The 20,343-nt window shown below is 42.9% G+C and overlaps 1 protein-coding gene across 1 annotated transcript in view; it reads left to right on the top strand.

The window, feature by feature from the left end:
• ESPN (espin) overlaps positions 1–20,343 on the top strand; it is a 926,204-nt gene that overhangs the window by 41,847 nt on the left and 864,014 nt on the right. The gene's annotated exons all lie outside the window — the stretch shown is intronic.

Below are 20,343 nucleotides of genomic sequence, written 5' to 3'. Positions count from 1 at the left end.
CGGCGGGCGCGGGAAATGTGGCGTACAGAGGACCGACTCCCCGGCGTCGATCAGGGGGCCCAAGTCCTTCTGATCGAGGCTCACCCCGCAGACGGTGTTAGGTCGGTAGCGGCCCCCGGCATGCTGGGATCGGGTCTTCTCGGAGTAGGGTTGCCTGGGAACACAGCCCAAAGCGGGTGGTAAACTCCATCTAAGGCTAAATACGGGCGCGAGACCGATAGCCAACAAGTACTGTAAGGGAAAGTTGAAAAGAACTTTGAAGCGAGAGTTCAAGAGGGCGTGAAACCGTCGAGAGGTAAACGGGTGGGGTCAGACTTTGATAGAAAAACAGACATTTGAGGGGAGCAGATCTAGAATGTCGCTAGTGTTGAGAGTGCTCTAACAGGAGCTGCTTTCCACCTAAACTGGAGAACTACCCAGAGTTCTCTCTTTCTTTTTTGCATAATTTATGCTTCACTCTATGCCTGAAAGGGTTTTGTTTTGACTTATACTGGGTGCTCCCTTGTGTCTGGACAAAGCTATACCTCTCTGAAGAGCTCTAATTAGAGCGAAACACTGTGTCAGGGGTTGCTTTTACTCATTTCAGGTTGGCTTGAGTTGGTATTTTACCAATTGAAAGATGTAATACTGTGCCTGGAGTGATAAAGGGCTTTTGTCATTTTACAGCTCGGCAAGGACAGCACTGTGCTAGTCCTATGCTTAAAGACTTTGCTGTAGAAATGGCAAAAGACTTTGTCCTTTTCTTTCTCTGCGTGGATAGCACTGTGTTGATCCTATGCTTAAAGACTTTGATAGAAAAACAGACATTTGAGGTGAGCAGATCTAGAATGTCGCTGGTGTTGAGAGTGCTCTTACAGGAGCTGCTTTCCACCTAAACTGGAGAGCTACCCAGAGTTCTCTCCTTCTTTTTTGCATCATTTATGCGTCACTCTACACGGCTTGATTGTAATTTGCCTTTGTTTTGGGTTATGCTGCAAAAGGCTAAATTTTTGGTGTTTGTAACGTTCTTTTGGTAATTTAGTCAGAATGATGCCGATCCACGGCGAGATTTCATCTATTTTGCATTATTTTGCATCTGGCAGTGGTTGTTAGTCCATACTGATTATATAATCCTTAAGCACAGAGGCTATATACCTGCTATGAAAAATTTTACTCACATTTGGTTTTATATACAATGGCCGCCACGTTTTACCAAGCGTTTCCAAACAAACATCTCTGTACATAAATCAAGTCCGCCCTCACTTTCTATGAGGGCGTTTACAAAAATGAGCCGTGAGCAGCACACTGCTGACACTGAGGAAGGACTTTGTTTGAAACGCGTCTGTCATCTTACTTTTGCTGTAGGCGCTAATAAAATCCTGTCGCCTTACCCGGAGTGCTTGAGTCTTCTTTTGGATTATTGAGGGGACCAGAGAGCTTCAATATATCACGCGTCTACCAGCGCGATATAGCACCCGCCACGGAGTGCCCCGAGACCCCTGGTAGTACGGAGCTGTTATATATATATATATATATATATATATATATATATATATATATATATATATATATATATATATACACATACATACACAGTGTACCCGCAACCCACTTGGTTTTACTTGTATTGCAGATTGGAGGTTACACACGGCGATCCACTGTGATGTGATGTCATGAGTGATGTCACTGACCATGTCATGAGTGATGTAATATGTGACGTCATCAGCAGTGCATTGCACGCGCAAGTTATAGTGAGTCCAACTAACTATAACGTGGGAATTTCAATGGTTTTATGCGAGTAAAATTTCCAGCTAACTATAACTGGTGTGAAACCTATGGTTTTTTCAGTGAATTTAATAGGTTTTTTAAATGCTAATTCCTAACTATAAAGGGTGTGAAACCTATGGTTTATTCAGTGAATTTCCTAGGTTTTGTAAATGCTAATTCCTAACTATATATAGGGCCTCAAACCTATGTTTTTTTCAGTGGATTTCATAGGTTTTTTAATAGCTAATTTCTATAGCTATGAAATATAATATTTTTTATAATGAATCCTATATTGTATATTTATGTAATACTATTTTTTTAATGTATATTTTTCCCTTTTTATTTTTTTGCCTTGGTGCGCTCCCGGTGCGCGTACCGGTGAACGCACGGGTAAGCGCAGTGTTGCGGCGCGCCCCGGTGCGCGTACCGGTGAGCGTCCCATCAGCGCTATTGCCGTGAACGAAAACATCATCGTGACGTATCGCGTAGCCGCGTGATGCGTCTTATGCCGCACGGCGTAAGTGCACCTGGAAGCGCCCGAGCGCATACGATCGCGCAACGTAAGCGCCGCCGGGCGCACCCCCGGGCACGCACCGGGGCGCGTAGCGTAAGCGCGTCGGGTCATGTGACCTGAAAATAACTCTTTTCATTGGTTGCTAACAGTTTTGTTTAGAAGGAATGAAATCCCCACCCATTTCCTTCACTTCTTTCACTTTTGTGACTGCAAGACCTCTCTTTTTGCTGTCGGCTCTTTGCTGAATTAATATCTTGCATTACCATGGCTGCCAGAGCATCCAGCAGTGAAGATGAGTCAGAGGGATTTCTTGATGAAGAGGTTCCTCAGCCGAAAATAAAAGAACACTTCATATGGAAGTTTTTTTCCATTCCACCTGATCAGAAAAAAGTAAACGCTCCAAAGGTGGAGTGCAGGATTTGTAAAACTGTCCTGTCACGGGGTGACCCCAGAAAGAAGTATTCATTTGGAAACTCGACGATGATTCGACATGTCGAGAGGAGGCACCCCCAAAACTTTGCCCGGGAGAGTGTCAGGGCTCTGGCACGAGAGGCTCCCAGTGATGGGGCCTCTGCTTCAACCGGAGGACAAACTGCATCAGGGAGGGAGCAATCACAAGAACAGGTTCCCAACATCCAGCCTGCTTTTAATAAAGGCGTTATTAAATGCAGATATTGCGATAAGTTACTTTGCTATGGGGAACAAAGTGTTCTGCTCATGGTTCGAGCATTGGATAACCATCGCTGCCGTTCCCAGCCCTAATTTTGTTTAGTTTTTTTGCTCTTGTTGAGCAGTTTCCCATTCACTGGTTTTGTTTTTGTTCTAAAAAAAGAAAAAAAGAAGAAAAAAAAGTTATTTTCAGAACTACCTCCAATTCTCATCAAAGAGCTGTGTCCTTAAAAAAATGAAAAAGAGTAAGTGAAGTGGAGTGCATTGATAAACGAGAAGAAAATGAGTGAGAAAGCACAGAAAGGGACGAGAGGAGAAGGGAAGTGAACTAGGGGGACTGAAAGAAGGTGAGTGTGGGGAAGGAGAGTGAGGAGAAATAGAGTGAACATGGGGAATGTGGATATGCGAAGAAAATGTAGTAAAGGAACGGGGGTGGAAGGGTAAGAAAAGAGCAGTGGCTTAAATTATTATTTTACTGTTTCACTGGATTTTCCCCATGGTACGCTCCCCGGTACGCTCCCCGGTGCGCTACCCAGTGTGCGTACCGGGCGCTCCCCCCCGTGAAAATCGTTTTTTTTTTTTTTGCCCCGCGAAGCCCTTTTATGGCCCCCACATCAAACCTATGGGGTCAGGGGGGGGTCTACCCTGCCCCTCTTTTGGTCATTTCCCCCTTTGTTTTTGCCACCTCGTGTGTCTCGATCCTACCGAGACACAAGATGGCGGCCGCTCTGGACTGTTTGGAATGTTGACAGACACCCGAGAGCCAATCAGCTTTCCGCTCGCGAACTCGCGTAGCGCGCTGGTACGCGCCCCAGTGCGCGTACCGGGGCGCGCTTATAGATATATATATTTTTTTAAACCTAAATTACTCAAAATCCACTGGAGCACATATCTTGAGACATAGCAAAGGCACATCGGGCTACCAGTCCCTACAATTTTGCCAAGTTTGGTGGAAATCCATTCAGCCGTTCGGGCTAAAAGTGAGTCCAACAGCCCTATGGAAATTAACATGGGGAAAACATGTTTTGGGACCCCCTTTTATCTCGGCCCCCGCTTGACGAATCCCCCCCAAACTTTCAGGGAAGGAGCGGAGCGGAGCGGGCCATCTTCTTTGAGAAATTCGCGAAAAGTTTCGTCCACCGGCGCCAAAGTAATTCCAATAGAATGTTGCGGATTTCCTATGGAAAGTAGATCCTAACTATAACTACCTACTGGCGACCAGTAGGTAATATATATATATATATATATATATATATATATATATATATATATATATATATATATATATATATATATATATATATATATATATATATATATATATATTCAAAACAAAACCCTTTCAGGCATAGAGTGACGCATAAATGATGCAAAAAAGAAGGAGAGAACTCTGGGTAGTTCTCAAGTTTAGGTGGAAAGCAGCCCCTGTAAGAGCACTCTCAACACCAGCGACACTCTAGATCTGCTCACCTCAAATGTCTGTTTTTCTATCAAAGTTTTTAAGCATAGGATTAGCACAGTGCTATCCACGCCGAGATAGAAAATTACAAAGTCTTTTGCAATTTATACAGCAAAGTCTTTAAGCATAGGACTAGTACAGTGCTGTCCTTGCCGAGCTGTAAAATTACAAAAGCCATTTATCACTCCAGGCACAATATTACAGCTTTGAATTAGTGAAATACCAACTCAAGCCAACCTGAAATGAGTAAAAGCAACCCCTGACACAGTGTTTCGCTCTAATTAGAGCTCTTCAGAGAGTTATAGCTTAACTATGCTTAAAAACTTTGATAGAAAAACAGACATTTGAGGTGCAGATCTAGAGTGTCGCTGGTGTTGAGAGTGCTCTTTCAGGGCTGCATTCCACCTAAACTTGAGAACTACCCAGAGTTCTCTCCTTCTTTTTTGCATAATTTATGCATCACTCTATCCTGCAAGGGTTTTGTTTTGAATTAATACTGGGTGCTCCCTTGTGTCTGGACAAAGCTATACCTCTCTGAAGAGCTCTAATTAGAGCCAAACATATATTTTCTCGTGACCCAAAGTTTGTTGTTGCAGCTGTGTATATAATTGATTGCACTTTTTAATCTAGGCTTGACAATTGGCAGCCATTTTGGAAGTGGAGAGTGGCAAGGCCACAGCCGCACAGTGGTATCTTCTTGCCACCAGTTGGTAAGAACAGAGACCCCCTTCTTTACACTTAGGTCCTGACGAATGCCCTGGACCCACTTGGGCCAACACGGCAGAAACATGTTGACCACTTATAAGACGGCTAGGGGACAATAAATTCCCCACACACCGTGCACTGATTTTAATATAATATAGTTATTAGTCACATTAAAATGTATTTAAAATAAATATAATGATTTTTATCTTCACTCACATCTTCACCTGTCCCACTTAGCTTAGAAGTGCATCCCTGTCGTCGCGTGTATGCCTGTCCTCTATCAAAGCAAGTTTTTAGAGGGTGAAGATTGGTCAATGTTAAAGCATGACACCAGGGGATGTATGACGTTACAACGCATACTTTTACATCGCATGCCTTTACAACGCGGTATTTACAACGAATACCATTACAACGCATAGTGCTTTTAGGCGCTGGATAGTGATTTATTTAATTTACTATTCCAACTCCAGTCCCCGTGGATAGTAGGGAAGGTGTTGGATAGTATATTAAATACATTCCCTATCCTAGAGCGCCCCCCAGCGCAATGCGTTGTAATGGTTTGCGTTGTAAAAGTTGCGTCGTAAAGGCACTGCGTGGTAAAAGTTGCGTTGTAAAGGATGTTTCCCGACACCAGGTGGTGTGTGAGACCAGTCCGTCACATTTTGCGAGATGCCCTCACTCACAATGCTATTGTAACCGCAATAGGGTCACTATACTAGGGGAAGCTCTTTTTGTGGTAAACAGTTAGTATTGGAGGCAGCTAGCTCCCAGAACACGCGCTTCTTGTTCCCTTCTCCACACATCGTGGAGTTTGTCTGTGATTACAATTTTGTACAGCTGATGGCTGTGGGAACAGATTAAGGGGTACTCTTACCTAACCATAGGGTTAAGTTCTGGTCAATTGTGGATCAGAACAAAAGGACGGGCGACTCAATGAAGTCCCATTCCTAAAAACAGATAACTTAAGGAGCTGATTACAGGTTGATCCCACTCATAATCCCTAAATTCTACTTGCAACATGGACACCGAACTCTCATTCAGGGAGGATGTCCTGGCAGAGATCCTTAATACACCGTTCCTGCTAGCCGAGACTGTGGTAGCACAAACGGTTAAAAATTCTGACGAATGGGAGGTTTTGTCAACAAAGAAAAAGGAACAGATACGTACAGCTTTTCGTGGGACATTTATGACAGAGTACCTCAGGAAAAACACCGCACCGAGGGGGCTCATTGGGGCAAATTGTAAGTTTTCTTACATTTGGAAGTGTGATTTCCTAATTGCTGTTAGGTAAGAATCGCAATTACGAAATCGAAATTCCTACTTTTTGTACATCTGGTCCTAAATTAATTTCCAAAATATATTTGAGATGATATTTGAGTGATATGTTATGCTGAGTTTAGGGGGCATAGTGGTGAAGTTATTTTCCAATGGTGCTCGTGGACACCAGCTGCTACTGTTGTTATTTCATGACAGGTGGAGGGATTTTATGATCCATACTCTGCTTTTTGAAATCATGACTACAGTAATATGTCGCCTGAGCCCGTAAGACTGGCTACAGTTCTGCTGTATGAGTCTTTAAGACTCTGCATCTACTGTCTTCTTTTATTTTTCCAATGAGGCCTCTTGCAAATAGATTTTCAGACATAAAATATGAATGCTAATCCATTTGGAAGGAACAAGAAGGAAAGATTCAAAAGAAGTCTATTGCAATAGTTAAAAGCTAGTCTACATATCATTAAAAAAAGTAATAGGCCATGTGACATTGAATACCTACATTTTGTAATTGCTGTTAAATACTTGTGGCCTTTTAGTCAATTTCTTTCGACATTGTGCTGAATTTGTCACAATGTTCCAAAACTTTTGGGAAGGATGAATCCCTTACACCCTTTTAGGGGAGTCAAGCTTTCTTTGCACAAAGTGAAAGAATTGAACTATTTCATGAGAGCTTCTTCAGGGTAGATTTGTTTTTAGGGAAATTGGGTAATAATGCAGTATTTAACTATTTAAAAAATGACATCATTCAGTATGACAAGAAATCCACAAGCCCCTTGATCCAGTTTGGGCCTGCTTACTGCTCTTGCATCTTCTCTGCAAATCGGGATTGATATCTTTGTCCTATGGCATGGTTTTTTTGTCAGCGTTTAGCATTGGCGACTGGTGCCATTTGAAAGTGGTGACGTAAAATTATTGCCATACTGCACTGAGGCAAGCAAGCGTAGCGGTTGAACCCAAACACCCTACAGGGATTTGGGGGGTGCTCCCCCCAAGAACATTTGGAAAAAAGAGTGGATAAATGGTGCATTTTCAAGCAAATTTGAGGCAGCAGGAAGGTTAATAAAGCAATACGATTGAATTATTTATCATTTAAGAAATAGCCAATTTTTATGAGCTATTGAGGGCTATCTTTGTGTATGCAGAAGTTATCATATAGATATAAAACTACAAAAAGGAAAGAAAGAAAGGGCCATAAGCACTGCATCCTCTCGCTCTCAGATATGAGCACCTAGGGAACAGCAGTTTCAGGCTTTGGTGCATGCTACGAGCTAGGCACCAACACAAGTGTGAGGATTCAAAAACAAAGGACCTAGAACAATACCCCTGAAACAGCATGTACATAGCGCTAAAAGCCACAGGCAAGTCAATTTTGTTAAAGTGTTTAGAGTGACAGGGATTAACATGTTCGAAATTCATTTCTGGAAGTCCTGAATGAGGGGAGGAAGAGTGAGAAAATGAATGCACAACTTTATACATATGCAGAAATACATATATATATATATATATACAGGGCATATATAGCACCAACACACTACAAAATAATTAAAGTTACACAAAAATTAAATACAGCATCATATTTATCAAAAACTCCAAGTAGTGATTTCTACTTTGAAATGTTGACCCACTGAGTAAGAAAACTGGAGCACAAACTCTGTCCTTACATTTCGGTCAGTGAAAACATTTTGTCACTATTTTAACACCTCCTAAAAAATACTCAAAACTATCTAAATACAACTCTCGTGCACCCTGCGGACTGCACAATTTCCCAATTGTTGTGCAGTCCTTCTAGTGAGGTTGTATTTGCATGTTACACATGCACTGAGTGCCGAATATCAGAGCACCTGTAAAGCCAGCGCACTGTATTTAAGTGCTGGATCAATGGCTGCATTTGCCCGCGCAGTTGCTCGCTAAGATGTCGTGTAGTTAAAATCTTGATGAATCTCACTTGTACTTTTCTCATATTTTCTCACCTGCCAACTGCGTCACTGTGTTTGCCTTCACATTAGGATGGTGCATGTTAGCATTAGCAGTAATGAGGTAGCTGTAATTAAAACAACACCTTGAGGATGATGAATAGATGGGAGGTTTCTCTAGTATCTGTGTAAGCATTAGGAATTCAGTGCAGAGCAATGATAGAAAATCTGGGTGCAAATAAAATTGTTTTGAAGTTTGTTATCCTATGTAGGAGAGTGACATTAACCCTCTGTCCCTTACATTGCTAGACCCATGGCACAGAAGGGAGTGCATACCTTTAAAAAGCGGGGGTCTATTAACCAAGCAACTTATTCCATCTAATTGTAATAGATTTCTCAAGTGGCCCAAGTTCTGTCAGGATGAGTCTAGACTGCGTGAGCTAGATGGAATCCTTGCAGAGCAGTCAGCAAGGCTATCTGTAGCTTGTGATGAGGTGGCTGGGTCAGCAGAGGTAGAAAGCATCTATACTGCCACTATGGATCAGATTGGCAAGTTGTTTACGGTCCCAGTAAAGAAGAGCCTGGCAACTACCAAGCCACTGCAGGACTGGGTTGATAGTAATTGTAGAAGGAGGAAAACCGATTTAATTTCTGCCATTAAATCCTCTAATCCAGTATCTGTACGTTCGGCCAGATTGTCCTATGGAAAGGCAATTGCAGCTGCCAAAAGGGCCTGGGAAGAGTCCCATTGGTAAAATCTTAGAGATGCAAGCCGAAACAAGGATGGCAACCTGTTTTGGTCACTGGTCAGAAAATCATCTGGGTGCAGCTCGAACCAAATTCCAAATCATATCACGGACAGTGAATGGTTTGAACACTTCTCTAAACCCTATAGTGGGAATGACCTGCCCGGAGTCCCTGGGCATTTGAGCGGTGCTCTGGTTGATGATTCCGGGCGGCTCGCGCCAACTAGAGTTAATAGTAAAGAGGTTCTTGCTGCAATAGCCAAAATAGTATCTGCCAAAGCCCCAGGACAGGACGGTGTGCTCTGTGACCTTTTTAAAGCTAACCCTGATGGTTGGGCAACGTATTTCGCCACCCTAATAAACGCGTTGATGGCAGGCTCACCGGTCCCTAATTCTTGGAAGGCGGCCGAGGTGATTCCCATCTACAAGAAGGGCCCCAGGGAGAACCCTGCCAACTACCGTCCAATTAGTCTTATAGACGCTGGACAGAAACTGGTGGGCAGGGTTCTCCTTGAGAGGATCCTCTCGTGGGCAGAGGAGCACAAGATCATTTCCCCTTACCAGGCTGGCTTTAGGGCATGCACAGGTACAACTGACCAAGCGTTTAGGTTGTTACTTCTTCACTGGAAGGTGGTTACCATTGGCAAAGGCGGTCTTTATTTGGCATTCATTGACTTGAAGACCGCCTTTGACCTGGTTCCCCGAGACCGCCTGTGGTCTATATTGGAGGAGATGGGGATTCCGCCTCCAATCTTAAACCTTTTCGTACGCATGCATGAAGGTACCTATGCCCGTATTAGATGGGGGTCACAAGGGCAAAAAAACGATAGGATTCCTGTGCAACGAGGGGTACGACAGGGGTGCGTGTTAGCTCCAACACTTTTTTCTCTGTTTGTGAATGGTGTGGTCTCTTTTCTGCTTCAAATAGATGCAGACGCCCCGGTTTTGGCGGGCGACAAAGTGCTCACCTTACTTTTCGCAGATGACACCTTGTTGGTCTCGAAAACCCCTGTGGGCCTGCAAAAGTTGTTGAATCGCTTCAGTTTGTTTTGTGAACTTAGGGGCCTTGTCATTAACACCTCGAAAACTAAGCTCCTCTATTTCAATCCTAGTAAGTCCTCCAGGTCCACCCTCTTTCTTGATGGAGAACCATTGGAGCGTGTAAAAGAATTTGACTACCTGGGAATTAGAATCTCCCAAAACTTGAAGTGGCAGCCCCATATTGATAAAATGCTTTTGAACCATAAAAGGGTGGCTGGTGTTTTGGGGCGGGAACATCCTATGTCCTCCTCTAAGCCCGTTGCCCCTGTCTTGGATATATATGCTGCAAAGGCTGTGGGCAGCGCCCTCTATGGTGCAGAGCTGTGGGGTTTCGAAAGCATTAATGGCCTCATCACTTCTGAGAATAAGTTCCTTAGAGGGCTGGTATCCCTACCAATGGGCACCCCCATCAAACCACTACTGAGCTATTTGGGTCGCCGCTCCATCCGGGACCTAGCCAGGCTACGACCTCTTTTATATTGGGCTAGGCTATGGCGGACCCCTGAGCTCTCTAAGTACCTTGATGGTCTGATGGAGGTTATGAATCTTAATGGCTCCCACAAAGTCAGCTGGATCCGTAACATTAAGAAGCTTTTGAACGACACTGGTTTGCCAATCAATTGGGAGCCTGGAGTTCCCTTATCTAAGCTTGAAATTAAACGAGCCTACTGGAATTGGGTGGACGAGCAAGATCTAAGGGACCTAAACCAAGGAAGGCTGACCGAAGAGTTTAAACAGCATAAACCCAAGCCTCGTTTGGAGCCTTACTTGGATTTTATCAAAAAAACAAGGGATAGATCGCTGTTTATCCAGTTCAGGCTGGGAAACCTACCCTTACACGATTACACCTGTAGATGGAAGCCCCCGTACCAAACCCCACCTGTCTGCCCAATTTGTGAAGGTGTCACTGAAAGCATCGCTCATGTCTTTTTTGCATGCCCAGCCTATGCAAAGCCGAGACAGAAATGGCTAAAACCATGTCTATTGCTCGGAACTAGGAATCATTCCGTAGCTTTAAGAATACTTAAGACTGACACTAGCACATGCTTATTCTGCGGGCTTGCCAAATTTCTGAGCTGGGTGTGGGTAATTAGAGCAAAAGCTATGAGATGACGTAGTTTTTAATCAAATTTTTAAATTCTACAAAGCTGCTAATGTTTAATATGCCTCTTAATCTATTTATTGTAACATGAATGTTTTTACTGTAATCAACCTTGCAAAATGTAAGATTTATGAATTGTGGTTTTTCTATTAAATGTTGTATGTGCTTTTATGATATCTTGTGCATATCGAAATAAAGCTTTGGTAAATATGCCTATGTAGCACATTTCTTCATGAGAAAAACTACGAGAAACACAGTTATTCACACTGAAATTTTTCTGCCTGCAGCAGCCTTCGTAGTCACCCAAAAGCAGGAATTATCCAATGTTGCACAGTCTGCAAAACCCAAAAGAACGTTTCCATGTCCCAGCGTCTGTTGAGGTGTTCTCTTTGGGCAGGTCACACCTTGCCTTCTGGAAACAGTAAGGGGCCCATTAGGATGTCGGGCGGATCGCCACCGACATGCGGGCGGTGGCGATCCGCCCGACATCCTTGCCCGCCCGCCACCCATTTCCCCCATCATATTACTATGGCGGGGGGGACCGCGGCGGACGGAAACACCGTCCACCGCTTTTCCGCCCCGGTCGCCTGGCGGCCGGGGCGGAAAATGCTTTATATGGTGACGGTGTCTATCAGACACCGCCAGCCATATTAGGATGGGCTTTGGGCGATGCCGGCAGGCGGTTTTTACTTTGGGGGTCCCCTGCGGGCCCCCATGGTGAAGGCGAGGTGGGGGGTGCACATGGGGGGTACCTGTGGTACCCCCCTGCATTTGCATACACAATGCGGCAAGTACAGCGCGGTGCCTGCCGCTTTGTGTATGCAAATGCATGCCATGCATTTTTAACATTGCGGCTGGAGGTGCTTTAGACCCCGCCCCCCACAATGTTAAAAAAATGCGGGATGCACCAGCCACTGTGGCGGGCGCATCCTAATTCCCCCCATGGTACCCCCGCCCTTATGGCGGGCGGTCCCAATCCCCGGGAGGATGGCAGGTGGGCAAAGTCCGCCCGCCATCCTAATGACCCCCTTAATTTTCAGTTACATGCTGGTACAACCCTGTGTAGTGACTAAGACAGAACAGTAAGTATTACACCCTAACATACTACTCACATTTTACGAGGGAGAGCTGGTGAGAAGTTTCCACACTGGTGATCAGATGCCAAAGCCTGTATCCCACTAAGAAAGTAAGCTGCCTTTAAACGTTAGTGATGTTATGGGCTGGGCAAGGGCACAGTAGTCACTCATACTAAAGGAGTACTCGTTTGCGTGAGCAACACATCATAATCACCTAGAGCACTTGTCAAGGGACTTGTTATAAACACATTGCTTTGTCTTGAAAAGTTAGATGAAGGAAAATCAATGTTACAGCTGCCTAAACATGGGATAAAGCGATACAAAAGGGGATGATGGACGGAGCGTTTGAACAAATCAAACACTCACCCCCAGTCAACTGATCTGGGTTTAATCCATCACCATTCTTTAGTTCACTCAGCCACCCCAGTTCAGACATGGCTATATGCAAATCAGTCTGAGCCTGTGCCTTGTGGGAACAGTCCAGCCCGAACTGCCAAGCCATGTCTTCCCTGGACCGGAAACAAGCATCCTGGGACCGGTTTCGGATTCATAATCCTCATCAGCCAGGCTATCTTGAATCCAGTGGCCAAGTGAACAAGGGACTCACGTCTGAGCATACCCTGCCACACTTAGGGCGAACAAAGCGATACAAAAGGGGATGATGGATGGAGCGTTTGAACAAATCAAACACTCAACATGGGATAAGTCAGATTCACAGTTCAAAAGTTGAGAGGAAGGCTGCAGAACAGATTTAAAGGAATTCTACATGAAATCTAAATTAAATGCACACACATCTTTGGAAAAATTATAAGAACCTCATTCTAAATGCCTTGTTAATTACAAATTCAGACACAGATGGTGTTAAGCTGTTGTATGATTTGGTTTGGAGTAAACTGCACACTTTTCACGGTGGTTGTGTTTTTATTAAGACGTTGTGTGGGCAGATTAGTACCATTGGAAGAAAACCATGCAGAAAAAATTAATAGAACTTTTTAGCATACTAGACTCTGTTTCACTCTGCAAGCCTTGGAATCTTGTCCAAAAATCTATCTGATATCATGCACAAAAGTTTTACTCTGGGCAGATATTGCTGGTGAATGAAATTGTAAGTGTGGAGAATTCTCCAGTAGCACAGTGTGCTATCCCATGGAACACGACTGGCCACGGCATTACAAATAAACCCAAAATATTTATAGAAAAAAAAGACTATTGCGACAAGCTTTACCAATGATCCTCTTCATTACTCTGTACATCAATCCCGTGCTTCAAAGTTAGAGCCGTAATATATAATTTCAATTGTAGGCAAACAGATAGGTACATAGATAAAGACATACAAATACACAAAAGCATGTAGTGCCTTCAGTAAAGAGAATCAGACTGGTTAATACTCATGTTCACCTGCACTGCCCAATGAATCCATGATACAAGAGAAGTTTAAAACAGAGAACTATTAGCCAATTACTTGCATCATATTTATGTTAACTTAAAACAGCAGGCACTTAAAATTAATGAATCATATTTTGCTCTTTTTCGAAGCCCTAGCAGCACGTGGAGGGATGCGAGTGGGCCCCTACTGTGCTGCGGTCCTGGCGTGACAGACATTAAGGTGTTAATGCACTATCATCCATCATAACTCCAGTATGATGCTGTCAATCTGAGCTGACTGCAAAAGCCATTCAGACCCACATTAACCCCTTGCATGCTTATGACGAGCTCAGGTCATAATGAGGCACAGTGGAGCTGTGCTCATGACGAGCTGAGCTCGTCATAACTGCCGCGGCCGGCCCACGCGTGACTATTTCCCCGCCTGCGCGGGCGTTCTATGGGAGTGGGTGGAGTCATGACCCGATGAGACACCTACACTGTGCAGCATGACGAGCTGGACTCGTCATGAGTCCCCTACATTTGTCTTCCTTGAAAATTATGTGGGATTTTTCTTGTCGTATTTGAAATTTGACGTTTCCAAGTATCCAAGTAAAATATAAGGGCCTGCATCTTAAACACTCCCACTTTCATTGTTAGAGTATAAGCGTTTCAGAGTTCATGCCAAATAATCTGATGCAGTACGCTAAAATACTTCTTTGTGTTAAAAAAATGCACGATCTTGAACTCTGAAACACTTATACTCTAACAATGTTTGTTTCCAATCTTTTCTTGACGAGCATTTCTAGGACTCGGGCTGTGCACTGTCATTTAAGCCAGTGTTGACCTCCATTTCAGTTTGATCATGGCTCACCCACCTCAAAAGTGCACTTCATTCATCTGCCTGAGAAGGATCACGGGAGGGGCTGACTGAAAGGTCAAAGGCTTTCCTAAACTCTGCAGAGTCTGTCAAGCTGGACTCTGTGAGAGCACTTGATGAAGCTGCAGCGTGGGAAGCTGTGGATCGAATTCTGCGCAATGGGCATTGAAAGTCGAGCTGATGCGCTGCTCAGAATCAAGTGCTCAGCTTCCTAAGTGCAGCTTCTAAACCCACCCTTCCCTAGAGTCTGTGACGCTCTCTGACCCCACCCTGTGACGACAAAGGGAAGGGTAGACTGTGGCATGGCTTCACTCCTTGACTGACGTGAAGCTCCTGACACTGCCGGGCTTCAGCCTGAAGCGCCCTCAGGATAACTTCAAGAAAACGTCATCAAGGGGTGGAACTCATCCCAGGAGGCTATTGAATTGCCTGGCTGATGACCTCACAGACCTCAGGGATGTGAGATTGTCAACCCGGCAATTTCACTGATTGCAGCCAGGCTGTGCAAAGTGTGCCTGCGTCAATCCCCGGACTTCACCATAGCTAAGCAACTGTAACAGGTGAGGTGAGTGCTGTGTGTGTGTGTGAGAGAGAGTCAGTGTGTCTGAGGCCATGAGTGAGTGCTAGTGCAAGTTTGTGTGTGTGTGTGTTTTAAATCTTAAATTTCTCTAATCTGACTTTGAGGCTGAAGAGAGGGGGTGGCGCTCCAACGCCCACAAGGAGGAGCCGCACCTGGCGGTCAGCATTATGTCTGCCCTTCATAAACATTTACCCCATATTCCAGGGACACAATCCAGCCTCTGCCACTGAGACTCCAATGGAATGCAATAAATACCCCTGTGGTTCCTGGGTTTAGAAAAAGAGGGATCACTGACAAAATATCGATGACAAAAATATCAATAAAAAAATATAGAATGCAAAAATATCGAAGTAAAAAATATAGATGTACAAAATATTGATTAAAAAATATATTAAAACAGGAAATAAAATGCATGAAATATATTAAATATTAATATTTTTAACAAGATAAATTAACTGTAATATACATTTTAACTTTATATAACAAATAAACGTAATTAAAAAAATATAAACACACATAGTACTTTATATACATACATATATTTACTTACAAATAATTTATTAACTATTATCTTTACTTAATTTTTAAACTTTTAGACTACATAAAAATAAAATATATCCATATATTAATAATTTTAACTTAAACAATAACCATTTTATAATGAATTCAAACATTTAACTATTAAAAAATGTTTTAATGTACATTTCGCAATACAATAAATACAACAGTAGGGAAAATGTTGGATAGCGGAATAATTGAATTTACTATTCCACCCCCAGTGAGTGCAAAAGTAGGGAAATTGTTGAATAGCGGGAGAGTAAAAATTACTATTCCCACTCCAGTGAGTGCAACAGTAGAGAAAGTGCTGAATAGTGGAGGGGTAAAAATTACTATTCCCACTCAAATGAGTGCAACAGTAGGGAAAGTGCTGGATGGCGGAAGGGTAAAAATTACTATTCCCACTTCAGTGAGTGCAACAGTAAGGAAAGTGTTGGATATCAGAGAAAGATAGAATTAATAATAACATTTAAACAATTGAAAACCTTTAAATAATCTTAAAAATAAAGAAACTACATTTTAAAACTATCACATGAAATATATTAAACATTAACATTAAATATATTAATTACATATAACAAAAAGGTACAACTATTTTCTAAAATACATTAATAAATACATTTATAAACAATATTTATTTAAAATAATCAAATATTTATAAACATTTTTTAAAACACAACGTTATTAATTTTATTTCCCACCTTATTACACCACACCAATAACAAAAACACTTACCTTTTTAAATTTAAATATTATTTTCATAATTAACATAATTATTAATAATTTTAACAGTTTTTAATAAAATTAATTAGTAAACATTCATTGAATACTCATTCTTTAACACACACCTAAAATGAACCATGATTAATTACTAATTATTTTAAATAATTAACAACTAATTATTAATTCATCAATTAAAAATAAATTACTTCCCAGACTTCCCAACATTTACACCTATAGACACCAAAACACCCACATTCACTCAAAATAATTAACATTAATAAATACATTTATAAACAATATTTATTTAAAATAACCAAATACTAATAAAAGATTTTTAAAACATAAATGTATTAATTGTATTTCCTACCCTATAACACCTCACCAATAAAAAAACACTTCAATTTGTTAATTTAAATATTATTTCCTTAATTACCATAATTATTAATGATTTTAACAATTATTAATAAAGTTAATTAGTAAACATTCATTGAATACTCATTCCATTCTTTAACACTATAACTGGCACAACACACACCTAAAATTAATTACACAATTACCATGATCAATTACTAATTAATTAATTTTAAATAATTAAAAACTAATTAATAATTCATCAATTAAAAATACATTACTTCCCAAAATGTACACCTATAAACACCAAAACACCCACATTAATTCAAAATAATTAACAACTCATTTTTAACTCACCATTTAAAAATAAATTACTTCCACCCTTTTCACATATAAACACCACAACACACGTCAAAAATAATTGCACAATTAACATGATTAATTGCCAATTAGTTATTTAAAATGAATTAACAATTAATTATTAATTAATCAATTAGAAAAACTAAATTACTTCCCACCCTTCCCACCATTTTCAACTATAAACACCACAACACACATCAAAATATTTACACAATTAACATAATTAATTAAAATAATTAACAACTAATTATTAACTAATTAAAAATTAAATTACTTCACACCCTTCCCATCATTTGCACCTATAAACACCCCAACACACAACTAAAAATAATTGCACAATTAACATAATTATTTGCCAATTAACTAATTAAAATTAATTACCAACTAATTATTAAATAATTTATAAAAATTAATTTATACATTTAACACTATAACATCTCAAACAAATATAAAAAAAGTCAATTCATTTACTATAATTAAATTACTTCTCACCCTATTACCCTATAAACCCACAACCCACTACAGAAATAAAAAAGCAAAATTCAAACACATCAAATGTAATAACTACTAAAATTCCACTGCATTCCATCTTTTGAAGGAGGTCTTGGCCTGACGAGCCTCTACCTGTATTCTTTAGCGACCGACTACTCACGCTTCATGACTGGTTTAACGGCGGATGGTCCGATTCGGCGTATTGCCTGGAACTGTACACTCTGGGCTTTGCCTCCCTTCAAGGGATGCTCTATGGTGCGGCTGTTCCTCGGGCTCTCCCTGAGGTTACTCGAAGGGTGTTCCTGGCTTGGTGGGGCTCATTGCGCCACACCAGCTCGTCGGGCAGACTGACGCAATATACCCCCCTGTGGTGTGGTGCCCGGCTCGGGGAGGTGGCGACCCTGGCAGGGTTCCGGTAGTGGGACCTCATTCGGATATCCCTGCTGGGCGAAGTCTGGAGTGGTTCCCACTTGCGCTCCTTTCAAGACCTGCAGGCTAGGTATTCTCTCCACCCCTCCCAACTGTTCTGCTACCTGCAGCTGCCCCATGCCCTTCGTGCATATATCCCAGAACGGACTTCCTTGCCGGAGTACAATCCGCCAGAGGCTCAAATTATGACTTGTGATTTGGGGAAAGGGGGGATTTCCAGAATATATCGATCACTCACTAATAATACCCCCAACTCCCTCTCTCACCTCCATGATAAGTGGGAGGGCTGGCTTGGGGCGCTAGAGGATGCCGACTGGAGAGATGCCTTGATGGGCCCCAAAACAATCACGGTCTCGGCGCGGCTTCAGTTGGTCCATATTTATTTCCTACATGCTGCCTATCTTACACCGCTGCGCCTTCACAGCGCAGGGCTCTGGTCAGATGCCCTTTGCCCCCGCTGCTCCCATCCCAGCGCAGACTTTTATCACACGTTGTGGCTTTGTCCTGTGATACAAAGGTACTGGGAGTCCTTTACAGGAGAATTGACCGAGGTCTTGGGCTGGGAGGGCCCTTTGGCTCCTACGCGTACTTTATTGGGCATGACTGATGGTCTAAATGGTAGCAGGGCCGAAAAGCTTTTTCTTAACATGGCCTTGGTGGTAACAAAGAGGGATATCGCTGCCCATTGGCTGCTGGCTACGGCACCAACATATGCGCGTTGGCGCAGGGGGGTGGAGTGGTGTGACGCCCAGGAACGACCTCTCTATGTGAGGGAAGTGGGTGGGGGTGATAGAGTTTTAAGGTGGGTCGGATGGATATATGGAGGGCTTCTCGGAATTTGGTCCTTTGATTTGCATGTATGTCAACTTTTATGTCGATGCGAGTTGTGCTTACCCTGGACTATTCCCATGCAAGGTAACCCTGAATGGTGCTGTTTGTTTGGTTACGTTGGAAACTCAATAAAATTGCTCATAAAAAAAAAAAATTCAACACATATAATAAAAATACAAACAATAAATAAATGCATCACACACATAAAATATATACTAAAATTCATTACATAAATTAAAAATCAATATTTAACATCTATATTTTTGCAATCGATATTAAACACTTCCATATTTTTTACATCGATATTACCTACCCAAAATCGATATTCTTGACCACAATCTTTTGTCTGTCAATATTGTTGACCCACGATATTCTGTTTCTGCACAGAGAGAGTCACTGAGGCAGAGATGACTGCGTTAAATACCACAGCGACTCCACAGTTTAGAATGACTTACACTTGGGGACTGGGAAGTGGTTTGCCTTGAACTCTCTGCCTTTCCTGAGTGTAGAGACAGGCTGGCTGAGGGGGATACCTGTTGTAGTGACCTGCTGCTCAATGTTCTAGTGTTTCTGTAGGAATGTATTTGCCTGCCCCTCCCCTCTGGGGGGATTCCACCATCACCCCACACCCATCCATGAAAGGTGTCACCGGTCATGTTACACTGTCATGTGACACATGCCCTTGGTTAGTTTTACAATGTAAGCCACTGTGTCCTCGTGGTCATCCCCTACCAGCAGCGGTGATACTGTGGCAGAGCAGGAGGTGTCCCAGTGACCTGCTGGGCAAGTGGTGAGCCAGAGGGTCCGAGCTGGACCATCTGAAAAGCCAGTGGGGAGAAGTGGCACTTCTGGACCGGAGGGAAAAGCATGGACCAAAGTACAATAGCAGTGCCGTAAGCTTACTGAAGCCACTTCCCTGCTCAGGCATCTGAAAGCTGACCTGGTTGGCTGCCATGAGTAAAGGGAGAAGTGGTGGTTGGCATCTCTTTCGCTTTGGAGTGCCTGAAGATATTAGTAGGTCCTCGGCCCAAAGAGGGAATGCACATCTGCACCCCTGAAAGCTGTTTGGGCTGGTTGCGTCCCAAGGCCAGGCACTTGAGGTTCCTCCAGCTGCAGCTCCAGCCCCCACTCAGCCGGTGAGGTGTGAGAGGCTGCTGCGGAGGGGTAGGAGCAATCGAGGGGACAGTGAGCGGCTGTCTGCTGTGCAGCGTTATAAGTAAAGAAACGCTGCATTTGAAAGTAGTACCCTTCCCACACCACACCAGGACTATTCTGAGGCTGGTTGTGCCCTCACACGTGGCCGAATGAGGAGGTGGCTGCTTCGGGGGGTCTCCAGCCACGTGCAGACAAGTGGAGGCCTTCAGCAACAGTACCCCGCCCGCGGGTGAAGTAAGCGCAGTGTAGCCAGCCAAATTGTGGCGACTGATGTGGAGTGGGCTGGCACTCGGCTGGTAATCGCCACAAGGCACAGACTGGTTGCCCTGGAAAAGGCTGGAAGGGTGTTGGCCGAAGCGAAGATGCCGCAGACAAG

The sequence above is a fragment of the Lissotriton helveticus genome, chromosome 5_1, assembly GCF_964261635.1.
Source record: "Lissotriton helveticus chromosome 5_1, aLisHel1.1, whole genome shotgun sequence".
Taxonomy (NCBI): Eukaryota; Metazoa; Chordata; class Amphibia; order Caudata; family Salamandridae; genus Lissotriton; species Lissotriton helveticus.
The sequence above is the reverse complement of the archived record's forward strand: the minus strand, read 5'-3'. Positions and strand labels throughout refer to the sequence as shown.